General features: G+C 41.4%; 1 non-coding gene across 1 annotated transcript; it reads left to right on the plus strand.

Annotated features, from left to right (window-relative positions):
• The first annotated feature begins 5,460 nt into the window (after positions 1-5,460).
• On the plus strand, positions 5,461-5,570 carry LOC111755157 (U6 spliceosomal RNA). Its single transcript, XR_002789739.2, has one exon. It is a non-coding gene; the product is annotated as a U6 spliceosomal RNA (small nuclear RNA).
• Positions 5,571-13,243: the final 7,673 nt, after the last annotated feature.

Here is a 13,243-nt window from a genome sequence, read left to right on the forward strand (position 1 = left end):
GCAGGGTCCTTGCAGATCAGGGTTCACTTCTGCCAAGTGAGCCCCAGGTCCCTTTTAGCACATGTAGAGGTCACTGAAGATCACTGGACCAACTTACTCTGTTACATGGGAAGACCTTTCTTGTTCAACTCACTGGTATGTTTGAAGTCTTTGTGTTTTGTTTTGCCTTAGTGTTTTGAGGTGGAGGTCTCCTTATGCAGTTCAGGCTGGCCTTAAACTCACTATATACACAGGTTGGTCAGGCACTTGTGGCCATCCTCCTACCTCAGCTTCCCAAGTGCTGCGATTACAGGCGGGTGCCTTCATACCTGGCTTTTATGGCATTTTCTGTACACAAAGCAAAGCGGAATCCATCCTCGATACATTAAGGATCAGCAGGACATGTAGTTAACCAAGTCCTCCATCCATGGTCCCATTTTGGGCCCCAGCCTCTCCGAGGACCCAATCTGCACATCCCTGAACCTGCATGTGCCTGTTCCTCTCGTTACTGTGATTACATAATTCAGTGAGGCCAGAACTCAGCCATGGAGATGAGCGGGAAAGGAAATAATTATTTCTATGACAACTCAATTGTGCTGTGGAAACAGCCGAAAAAGGCAGATGCTAAAAAATGGCTGCTTGCAAAGAGACCAAAGCTATAGATGGCTCCTAAAGGACCCTGGAGTGATCAGGTTTCTAGAGGCAGGAAGAAGACTGCGGGTGTTGGGGAAGGGGAGGGGAAGAGCTTTTGTTTGTGTATTTGTTTGTAGGAACACAGAATCTCACTCTGTATCCCAGGCTGGCCTCAAGCTCTCATCCACCCTCCTGGCTCAGCCTCCCAGGACTTGGGATCACAGGTGTGTACACACACACACACACACCGCTCTGAGCCATTGTTTAATAGCACAGATGTTCACATTTTCTTTTGTTTATTTTACTGGTTATTTATTTATTTAGAATTGAATTTTTGGAATGACTGAGCTATATCTTTAGTTTGTAGAGGTCATTTTGAGTTTTTTTTTTTTTTTTTCTTTTTCTCTTTTTTTGGTGCCAGGGATTGAACTCACGACCATGCACTTGTAAGGCAGGCGCTTATGCCGCTGAGCTAAATCCCCAGCCCCTATAGAGGTCATTTTGTTTTGTTTTTTAAAACAGGATCTTGCTTGAACTCACTATGGAATCCAAGCTGTCATCAAATTTACAGTGATCCTCCTGCCTCAACCTTCTGGGTGTGGGGATTACAGGCTGCACCACCATGCTCAGCCAGGTTTTCAGTTTTAAGGATGAAAATGTTCTGGAAATTTCTTGAGTGACAATATGAATATGCATAATGCTACTAAGCTGTAAAATTAGAAATGGTTAATAAGGTACATTTCTTTTTTTTTTTAATTTTTGTCTTTTTGAGACAAGGTCTGAGTGTGCGGTTCAGGCTGGCCATGCGCTCACTTTATAGCCCAGGTTGGTTTTGAACTTGCAATGATCCGCCTGCCTCAACCTCCCAACTGCTGGGATTACAGGTATGCATCACCATACCCTGCAAATATTATTTTTTAATAATTAAAAGTAAAATTAAGCCATATGTGGCAATGCATGTCTGTAATCTTAGCACTCTGGGAGCCTGCAGTAGCAGGGTTGCAAATTCAAGCTCATCCTGAGAAATTCAGTGATTTAGTGAGACACTGCCTCAAAACAGAAAGTAAAAAAGTGCTAGGGACAGAGCTCAGTGTGAAGACACTGGGTTCCGTCCCCACTAATACACAGGCGCACACACAAAAGTAAAATAAAATAAATTAGTCAAGCCAGCCATATGCCTATAATTCTAGCTACTCAGGAAGCTAAGACAGGAAGACTGAATGAACATTCGAAGGTAACCTGGGTGATTTAACAAGATGCTGCCTCAAAAAGAAACACATTAAATAAATAAATAAATAAATAAATAAATAAATAAATAAAGTTTGGATGTAGCTCTGTTGCTCAATCCCTAGTATTAAAAATAAATAGTCGGGCATGGTGGTGCATGCCTGTAGTTTCAGGCTGTAGTTTCTCCTGCCTCAGGACAGGCAGGAGAAGTGCTGTGAGTTTGTGGCCAGCCTGAGACTCTGTCTCAAAAAAATACAATGCAATAAATTTAAAAACCCAAAAAATGTAAATAAAGGTGTTGGCTGTAAATCAAAAGATTGGCGAGTTACTACACATATGTTTTAAGTTAAGACAAAATGTCCAAATCCTTAGCCCCTTTATTTTTTATCTTATTTTCATTTTTTTGCGGTGCTGAGGATTCAATCCAGGTTCTTCCCCAGTCCGCACCCCAACTATGCTGACTTTTAAATGATTCTTTGAAATTTTGTTGCATAATTGACCAATTTGTAGTCCCAGATCAGAAGGCGCCTAGAGAAATACTAACAATGTTGGGGATAATAACTAGTGCACAGTTGCTATATATTCAGCAGGAAGGGCTGGTGGTTAAATCTAGAAACCCAGCAAGCAGATCTCTGGATGTTCCAGGGAGCAGGAGGACATTTCTAAGCAGGACGCCAGGGAAAGGGAACAGTGTTCTTCCAAGCAGAAGGATACATGTGGGCACTGAGGGGCTAGAGGAGGAGGTGAAGGTGTGGGCAGGACACAGAGAGATGGCTTCTCATGAAACCCTCCCAGAGCAAGGAGACCTACCATGAGGCAGGGTGGGGTGGGGAGATGTGTAGCCCACAAAGCCAGACCCCTCTGCAGGTCTTAGGTGGGTCACTGGAGAAACTCAGAAGTCTCCCAGCCTAGCTGTGGCAGTGATGCACGCCTGTGATCCCAGCACTTTGGGAGGCTGAGGCAGGAAGATTCAAACCCTAACTTGGACAATTTAAGACTTGAGAGGCTTGGGGCTGGGGATTTAGCTCAGCGGCATAAGTGCCTGCCTCGAAAGCAGGCAGTCGTGAGTTTGATCCTTGGTATCGGTAAAAATGAAAAAGCCAAAAGAAAAAAGAAAAAAAAAGATTTGAGAGGCTCAGCCTGGCAACCAGAAAACTGGCAGGGCCTGCGATGTGGAGTCCTAGCAGGAGCTCATAGGAACCATGAGCAGTTGTTAAATTTTCAATTTTATGAGCTGACTGTTAAGCACAACTGTTATGAAATTTCTGGTTATATTAATGTACAACTAAGTAAAGCGTATTAGGCCAGGCATGGTGGTACACACCTATAATCCCAGCACATGGGAGGCTGAGGCAGAATAAATACTATGAAGGCCAGCCTGGACAAAGTGTGTTCAAGACAAGCCTGAACTACATAGAGAAACCCTGTCTCAAAAACGCAACAGTACCAGGTACCTGCCTATAATTCCAGCACTTGGGAGGCTGAGGGAGGAGGATTACCATGTTCAAGACCAGCCTGAGCTACACGGTAAGAGCCTTTCTCAAAAAAAAAAAAAAAAAAAAAAAAAAAAAAAAAAAAAAGAGAGAGAGACAAAAATGAAAAGCATATTAAAGCAAACATTTAAAGTATATCAAAACTCATCACTGTCTAAGGACTTTCCTCTGTTTTCCTGTTGGGTTGCTCATGAGGTTCTTCTGCTTCCTGCTCCCAGATGGGAGAAACAGCATGGGATGGGGTGGCCAGCTCTGCCCCATCCACATTTAGGGACAGCATTGTTACCCTGTCAGCAGAGCTTGATTCTTTAAAATTTTAAGTTATTGGACCACAGATATAACTCAGCAGCACAGGTGCCTGCCTGGCAAACATGAGGTCGTGAGTTTGATCCTTGATACAAAGAAAAAAAAATTTTTTTTTTTGTCTTTTTCGTTTTTATCGGTACCAGGGATCGAACTCACGACTGCCTGCTTGCAAGGCAGGCACTTATGCCACTGAGCTAAATCCCCAGCCCCAAGAAAAATTTTTAAGTTATCATTATTATTTTTTTTAGACAGAGTCTCCTTACATAGCCCAGGCTGGCTTCAAACTTGCAGTGATCTTTCTGCCTCAGCCTCCAGAGTGCTAGGATTACAGACATATGCCACCATGCCCAGATGGCAAGACTATCTTTTCAAGGAAAAGCACTCAGCTATTTTGTACAGCTGGGCTTCCTCTGAAGTTTTCTCAGTTTGGCAAGGAGTACCACAGAAGTCAATGAATCTTCAGGGTTTATACTGCCAGGGCCATTTGTGGAAGTGGTGTTCCAGGAGGCGGTAGAGACAGAGGAAAAGGCCCAGACTTCCCTTTGAGAGGGGCTGGAGTGCAAGGGAAAATTCAGATCAGAGGCAGGGTCAGCAGCTGGCCTCTGAGATGGCTGAAGACTTGGGAGGGTACAGTGCTGTCCCCTCGAGGCATTGGAGTTGACAGCAGCCCTGGCCTGCAGTGTAGACCAGCGATCGGGCAGGTGCAGACAGAGATTTGTTTTGTGCATGCAGTGTCCAGGTGATTTCCCTGTGCCCAGGTTTAGCTCTGGCCAGGGCTGGCCAGGCTGGTGCTTGTGGGTGGCATTTGTCTGCCTGGGCAGTTTAAATGAGCACCATTTGGCTGCACTTTCTGGTTGCAACTCAACCAACGAGCGGTGGGCAGTGTTCTCTTTCCATGCTCAGAACTGGGGCTCAGCTGCCAGAGATGGTTAAGACGTTGCGTTGTGTGGGTCACAGGTGCCTGGTGTCCAGCTGCCTAGCTGTGAGCAGAGCTCCCTCACTTTGGTGGTTGCGGGCGCGAGTGCCCTCAGGTGGCCATCGGAGGCACTGCAGGTATGAAGGAACTAGGCAGTTGCCCTCGAATGGCGAGAGGTAGGAAAAGGGTCTTCTTGTTCCCGGACTCAGACTAACCAGAGAATCCTCTTTTACTGAATTACAGTTTATATACAGCTAAAATTTACATGCTTCAAGTTTCCAGTTTTATGAGTGTTGCTGATCTTGTACACCTCATAAATACCACTCAAAGTAAGTTCTAGAATATTTCCCCTACCCCAAAAAGTTCTTCCTTTCTCTTCCCAGGTAATCTACCTTTTTCCTTGATGTGCAACCACTGTTCTGACACACATTAGTGTTCTTTTTTTTTTTTTTTTTTTTTTGTCTTTTTCCTTTTCATCGGTACCGGGGATCGAACTCACAACTGCCTGCTTATTAGGCAGGCACTTATGCCGCTGAGCTAAATCCCCAGCCCCCACGTTAGTGTTCTTGATCTTTGTATAAGTAGAGTCATATATTAGGGTTTTTTAAATTTTAAAATACATTTTATTCGTCTACATTTGCAGTCATAATGATTACATTCACCTGGGAGAGTGACTACATGTAGGTAACATATCCTAATTAGTTTTTACTTTCCCTTCCCTCCCTATATTATAGGTTTCATTGTTTGCCTATTGGTAGTACTGTCTTTGAAACAGGGTCTCACTGTTGAACGTGCTGGCCTGGGACTCTTACACTCAAGTGATCCTCCTGCCTCAGTTTCCTGTATAGCTGGGGCTACAGGCCTGGCTTTATTTATTTATTTTTTTATTTAAAGAAAAAGAAAACAGTGCTCGCTTTGGCAGCACATATACTAAAATTGGAACGATACAGAGAAGATTAACATGGCCCCTGCTCTGCAAGGATGACATGCAAATTCGTGAAGCGTTCCATATTTAAAAAAAAAAAGAAAAAGAAAAAAAAAACAGTAAAAGAATACAAGTAATACAGAATTTCAAAAAAAAATAAACAAGAAATCACTAGTTAATAGATTACATATTGTCATCTTAGACATAGTTGTTCAAGTTACAGGATTAAAGCATACAAAGTAGACATTCAAACAGTGAGACTGCAAACAGTTGTGTTCAATGATCCAACAAAAACTTAGTAATATGGTCATCCATCTTACACACCTAAACACACTTGCAGTTGTATCCTTTAGAGCACTTTCTTTTCCTCTCTATTTTACAATAGCATTTACACATTTTGGGTTTTATTATTCCCATAGTTCTTATTACTTTTTTTTTGGAAGAGAATAAAACCAAATATGACAAAACAAAGCAGTCAGTCAAAACAAAGGATGGACATAGCACATGATGTAAAAACAAAATACAAGGTAATCAACAGTGTTTACCATAATGCCTCTTGCTACCTTAAAAATAATTGCCTAAATAATTAGGTATAATAAAATTGAACAAAACAGTACAGAACAAGACCAATAAAACCTAAATATTGGAGCCATTACTGAACTTCAAAAGAAGATAATAGTCAAACCAGAATGGGCATCATAGTGAATCTTATTGCCTTCAAAGTAGTTGCCTATTCCCTCAAACTTGATACTATCAAACAGAACAGAATAGAGTAAAATCAGTCAAAACAAGATGGTGAGAGCAATACAGGGTTTCAAATCAAGTTAACAGGAAATCAAAAAGTTACTATAATATGTCCTGCTAATTTTTTTGATTTTTTCCCTTAATTAAAAAATAATAAAAAAATTTTTTTAAAAGGGGGAGATTGAGATAAAAGAGGACATAACAACATAACAATACAGGTCAGAACAGAACAATTTAAGCAACATAATATTTCACCACAAGAAAATCCGACTTAAGAGTAGTTACCATAGTGTCTCTTTCCTTGAAATATTTGAGTTTAACTTCATATACTATAGCATCAAACATACCAAGACAGTGTGAAACCATTCAAGAGGATGAAAGTATTACAGGGTATTTAGAACCAGTGATGGAAAACGAACAACGGTTTCTATATTATCTCCTTGACTAAAAATATTTTGTTTATACTATCACATATAATAAAATCCAGTAAGATACAACATGATAAAACCAATGGAGACAGAAGAACAACAGTTTGGTGGGACTTCAAAACAAGATGATATTAAATCAGCACTAGCTATTATTGAAAGGATTTTGCTCCAGATGGGACACTGGAGCCTGGGAGGCGGAACCAAGGAGCTCTATCTTGAGGTCACCTTTCCCGCTCCCAAGCAATTTACCTGTGGCATCAAATGAATACCAATGGGCTACCAGTGCATCAGTAATGCCCCTTAGGCACCACCCCAAACCTAAGCTACATGTATGCCTCCACAACATGTGTCTGGCGGAGAGAACACCAGGCCCCAGAGGGTCATGGAGTCTCTCTCCACATTCTTAAAATAAAGGCCGCTTTATTTCATACTTCTTACCTTTTTAGCCATGCCGAAAATTGTATCAGATGGTTCCCTTCCGTGCCAAAAATTCTATCAATTATGATGTCTTGTTTTCTTCAAAATAGCTGTTGATGAGCTGGGGATTTAGCTCAGCGGCATAAGCTGCCTTGTAAGCTGGCAGTCGTGAGTTCGATCCCTGGTACGGATAAAAACGAAAAAGACCAAAAAAAAAAAAAAAAAAGCAAAATAGATGTTCATATCATCACAAACAATAATATCAAACAGCCCAGAATAAAACCATTCCAATTAATGAATGAAAACATCATAAGGCTTCAAAGCCACATAATGGGGAATCATGATTACCACATACTTTTATGTATTTGAATCATTTCTTACAATAGAAACTATTCAGTATTTATACATATGAGTTTGATTTATTTCACTTATGAGTATGGTCTCAAGCTGTGCCCATTTATTTATAAATATCTCAATGGGATCCTTCTTTATAGCAAAATATTTATAGCTCCAATGTATAAAAATACCACAACTTTTTTATCCATTCCTCAGTTGATGGACACTTGGGTTGTTTCCAAGATCTAGCAATTACAAATTGTGCTGCTATAAACATGGTTGCACATATATCACTGTGGTATGTTTGGGCTGGGGATTTAGCTCAGCGGCATAAGCACCTCCCTTGCAAGCAGGCTGTTATGAGTTTGATCCCTGTTACCAATAAAAAAATTGGCTTTATTATTTTTGATCCAGCTTATTTTGTTCAACATGATTCTTTTGCGGGGGGGGGGGCAGTACCAGGAATCAAACTCAAGCACAATCAACTTTGTGCTTGCCAGGAAGGTACTTGCCATTGAACTAAATCCCTGGCCCTGTTCAATGTGTTTTTGTGGTTCAGCTATGTTGATGTATGTTTGTTGTTAGAAAATTCACTTTTGTTGTGTTATATTCCATTGTAGGAATATACAAAGATTTTACATTTCATTCTCTTATTGGGGATTGCTTCTAGCCTGTAGCTATTATTAATAAAGTTGCAGTGGATACATCTTTTGCAAACATGTTTGTTTCTCTTGGTTATATACCTAGGTGTCACATTGCTGGGTTGAATGATGATGCTATGTTTAAATTTTTGAAGAAAAAGGACAGGGTGGCAGGGAGAAAGAATGAAAAAGGAATTAAGATGCGTCATGGACATGCACTAACTCCTGACAACGAATGTACTTGTTATGTGCTATAACCATGGACAAATAAAATAAAAATGTAAAAAAATAAATTTTGTAGTAGCACAATTTGTGATAGCTAAATCTTGGAAACAACCAAAATGTCCATCAATGGCAGAGTGATCTCGAGGCCTTCATAGGTAAATGGAGGCAACTTGAGACTATCCTCATAAGTGAAATAAATAAGAATCATATTTATAAATATCACATTGTGTTTTTAGGGTAAAAAGTAATAAGAACTGTAGGAGTAATAAAACCCAAAATGTGTAATTACTATTGTAAAAAAGAAAAGAAAAAAAAATGCTCTAAAGGATATAATTGCATGTATGTTTAAGTGTATTAGATAGATAACCATATTACTGAGTTTTTGTTGGATCGTTGAGCAGAAGTGTTTGCAATCTCACCGTTTGAATGTCCACTTTGTATGCTTTAATTTTGTAACTTGAACAACTATTTCTAAGATGATAGTACATAATTTATCAACTAGTAATTTCTTACTGTTTTTTTGAAATTCTTTATTATTACTACCCTTTTTTCTGTTTTGCTTTTTTCTCTTTAAATAAAATTTAAAAACCTTTTTGTGATTTACAGAAACACTTTTTTTAGATTATTGATATAGTAACTTATATTGCACATTTTTAAAATAGTAAGCCAATATTGCATTCTTAGATTATCTGCATCATTATAATGTATAACCATTTTGCATAGTATTTGATTAAAGTACTAAAATTTTATTTCAAATTTGTATATCCATATTCATTACAAATATGTTATTTACTGTTATTTTGTTTTGTTTTGTTTATTTACACTGTTATTACCTGATTTCTGTACCAGGATGATTTTAGCATCACAGAGGGAATTGTGTACTTCATTTTTCTGAAAAATCTTGTGTAAAAAAAGATCTAATTTTGGTTTTTAAAAGCTGTATACATAATTTTTTTCTTGAAATTCTGTATTATTTGTATCCTATTACTGCTTTGTTTTTTATTTCCTTTCTTTTTTCTCTTTAAATAAAAAAAAACTGTATACATATACTTATCTATTTATCATGTCATGTATGCATCAATAATGTTATTTGTACTAACTTTTGGAAAGTAGGAAATAAAATGATGCTTTTTACACAAAAATTTTTGATGGGGTCCTGGGGAGTGTAGCTCAGTGATAGAGTGTGTGCTTAGCATGCATTAGGTCCTGGGTTTGATCTCTGGCACCTCAAAAAATAAAAATAATAAAATAAATTGTTTTTTATTTAATTTTTAAATTTATTATTTATTTAAAATTTGAAGAGGAGCTGCGAAGCTGCTTTGTACAGCAGCTGTCCCATTTAGCATCCTGGCCAACTTGCAGAGTGATGACCGCTTCCCTACACTTATCTGTCTGGTTGATGATAGTCATTTCTGTGGATGGGAAGCGGTTTTTCATTGTGTTTTTGATAAGCAGCTCCCTGAGGTCTAATTATGTTGAGCTTGTATTCATGTGCTGATGGGCCATTTGTGTATCTATTCAGATGATAGGTCCTTTTCCAGTGGGTTATTTGCCCTTTTGTGATTGAGCCATAAGAATTGCCAGGTGTCAGTGTCATGGGGCTGTGATACTGGGAGACCAGGCCTCAGGTCAGACAGAAATTTCAGAAACATCTCCACTTTCTGGGTCTGGGGGAGCCTGCAGGCTGCTTGGGGCAAAGAGACAAAAACAGAGTCTGTAGAATGGAGTACAGCAAAAGGGGAGCAAGTGTGGGGAGTCAGGTTGAGCTCCTGAGCCTCACGTTTGCAGTATGTGGTAAAATACTGGATGTGGTGGTACACTCCTGGAATCTCAGCACTGGGGAGGTGGAGGAAGGAGGTTCACCGTGAGTTTGGGTCACATAGTGAGACCCTGTTTCAGAAACAGCAGAAAGAAGAAGAAGAAAAACCAAAGGAATAAAAGATCCCTGATGTCCCATTCCTTGGAAGCTACTCTATTTTCTGGGCAGATCACTTTGCCTCTCCAACCCTTCCTCACATTGTCCATGAAATGGAATTGCAAGTAGAGTGTGGTGGGCACAACTAAACACCATCACTTGGAATGCTGAGACAGGAGGATCGCCAAGACTTTGAGGCCAGCCTGGACTGCATAGCGAGACCCTGTCTCAAACAAACAAAGAAGGAAGAAAGAAAGAAGCAGTCATTTCCTAACATGGCCACAGAGTTCAGTGTCTCACTGGTGCTGGTGTAGGAAAGTTCTGCAAGTGCCAGCACTCTCAGCTGTCCCCTGGTTTGTAACCCAGCTACCTCCTAGGGACCATTGGGTTGCTGTGCCTCACTCAGCTCCACTAGGAAAGAAAACAGCAGCCTACAGCTGCCCTGAGGGAGAAAAGCTAGAGCCCAGCTCCTGGTCCCTTGTGCCCTGCAAGTGACAGAATCAAACACCCTGCCTTTGGTCCTGTGACTTTCCCTGGCACTCTGAGGGAGGGACTTCCCTCTTCCTGATCCCCATGCACTAATTTTGGACTTAACCTACAAGATGTTCTGACTAACAGCATGTAAACTTAGGAGATATTTTCCATATGGAAAAAGGCCTGCTCTTTGCCATGCCCTCAGCACAAGTAGGTCCTCACACCTATTTTGTAGTTATGGTTATTAGGGGGATATTGGGGATCAAACCCAGGCCCTTCACACTGAGCTACATCCCCAGCCTTTTGTTTGATTTTGTTTTGTTGAGACAGGATAGCTTTTAGTTCAGGCCAGCTTCAAACTCACTGTGTGGTTCAGACTGCCCTTGAACTCATAGCCATCCACCTGTCTCAGCCTCCTGAGTTCTGAGATCACAGGTATGTGCTGCCATGCCTAGTGGCAGCCTTTTAAAAACTTTTTTACTTTTATTTTGAGAGGGTCTTCCTAAATTACTAAGTTGCCAAGGATGGGCTTGAATTTGTGATCTTCCTGCTTCAGCCTCCCAGAGTACTGGGAGTACGGTGTGAGGCACCACACCAGCCTTGGTTCATATATTTTTTTTATTTATGAGGCAGGATCTTACTATGTAGTCTGGGCTGGCTTTGAACTTGTGGCGATTCTCGTGCCTCTGCCTCCCAAGAGCTGGGATAACAGTTAGGCACCATGATGTCAAGTCAGTCCATATTTTTAACCATGGCCCTATACTGTTTCTCAAGGGAAATGATCAGTAAATGCCTGTTAAATAACCACATACACTATTCCCTCCCATTCACATAAATATGAAAGATACAACTCTTGAGGACACAGGTTCACTCTCGATTTTGGACCTGGTGATTTTGTCTATGTGATTATAAAGAAGATGATGGCAGACTGTAGCACTTTGGATTCTTCTGGAGAAAAGTTGCCAGTGATTATTGCATAGAAATCCTGATGTAGTCCCTGTAGGAACTGCAGGAGCCACAAGATGTCTCTTGCAATTTGTGTGTGAATTCCAGACACCTGCCCTGTAGTCCTCAATGTGGACCTCAGAGCCCCCTTCTGAAGGCCCATGTAAACCCCAGTGTCTTTCCTGAGGTGCACAGAGGACCCCCTCCTTTCCACCTGGAGGAGCTATCTTTTCTAATCTTTGCAGGATCCCATCTGTCATATCATGGCTCCTCCCATAGCTCCATCCATCAGGCTGGGTCTGAAAAGGTTTTTAAACTTCAGTATTTGAGACTGGTTCTTGCTATGGAGTTCAGGTTGACCTTGAGTTCACTATGTAGCTCGTGCTGGCCTCAGACTTGCAGAGCTCCTCAGATGGTAGCTGCCTGAGTGCTCAGGTTGTAGGGACGCTCTACTGCCTAGGATAGGCTTAATTTACTGGAGAGACTGGGATCAGTGACCACGTGGGTAACCCAGGGGCAGGGCCAACAGAGAGTCCAGGTGTCCTGCCTGTCTCCCAGGACTCTTCCTTCCTGGTGGCCTGGTGGTGGATACGACTTCCTGCTCAGCCCCTTCCAGCCCCAAGGCCCCCTCTCTTCATCTTCTACTCCCACACTAGTCTGCCTTTCTTCTGCACCTCCCCTCTCCAACCCAGCTGTGGGAGAGAGGCTTCATGCCAGGGTAGGCTGAGCCAGACAATGGGCCCTTATTCTGGGCAAAGAATCCCTGCAGTGTCTTCTGCCCACTGAGGACCAGGGTGGTATGGGTGCGGGTGGAGATGGTGGAGCTGTGTAAGGGAGGAGCAATTGGCAGCAGGAGACAGAAGGCCCTGGCTGTGGGGATCCCACAGCGGGTTACTATGTAAACAGCATTGTCAGTAAAAGGCTGTCTTCTGCCACAGCCTCATCTCTCCAAGTACATCCCTTGGAGTTTTTAAGCATTTACTCTGCTCTTTACTCTGTTGGTATTTATCTCTCCTTTTCCAACCCTCCTCTCATGAGTACTGGGGATTGAACTCAGGACCTTTGCACTGAGCTACATCCCAACCCTTTTTTATTTTTTCTTTGAGACAAGGTCTAGGTAACTTGCTCAATTGGGTTTTATCTTATGATCCTCCTGCCTCAGGCTCCCAGAGTTGTGGTATCATGGGGAAGAACCCCAACCTATTACATGTTAGATGTGCCAACTGCCTGTCTCATGATACCAGAGAGTGGATTTGGGGAGGAAAAGTAGGTCAAAGTGAAAAAGGCTTATTGAAAGAAAGCTCCTAAGAGACATGAGCAGTCCCTAAAATAGGTTTCTATAGAGGTTCTTTGTCCAAGGGTATTTTATACAGCAGATTCACAACATGGGTAAACTACAATCAACCAATACGATCACAAGAAGAGCTACTTAGCTACTATTGATCCTGTAGGAAAGTGAGACATGTAGTCAGGCTATATGGCAAGGCATCATTAACCTTGGTTTATCTGTCACTTCTGACATAGAAGGAACCAAGGCATCCCTGGAAAGGGATGGGAGTGTGGGTTAGGATGTTCTGGTCAACTGCCTGTGTGTCTGATGCTTGTCTGGGCTCCCTGGACCAGGTGGCGCTAATTATAG

The sequence above is a fragment of the Cavia porcellus genome, unplaced genomic scaffold (assembly GCF_034190915.1).
Source record: "Cavia porcellus strain 051 isolate PalLab524CR breed Dunkin Hartley unplaced genomic scaffold, mCavPor4.1 scaffold_38, whole genome shotgun sequence".
NCBI classification, from domain to species: domain Eukaryota; kingdom Metazoa; phylum Chordata; class Mammalia; order Rodentia; family Caviidae; genus Cavia; species Cavia porcellus.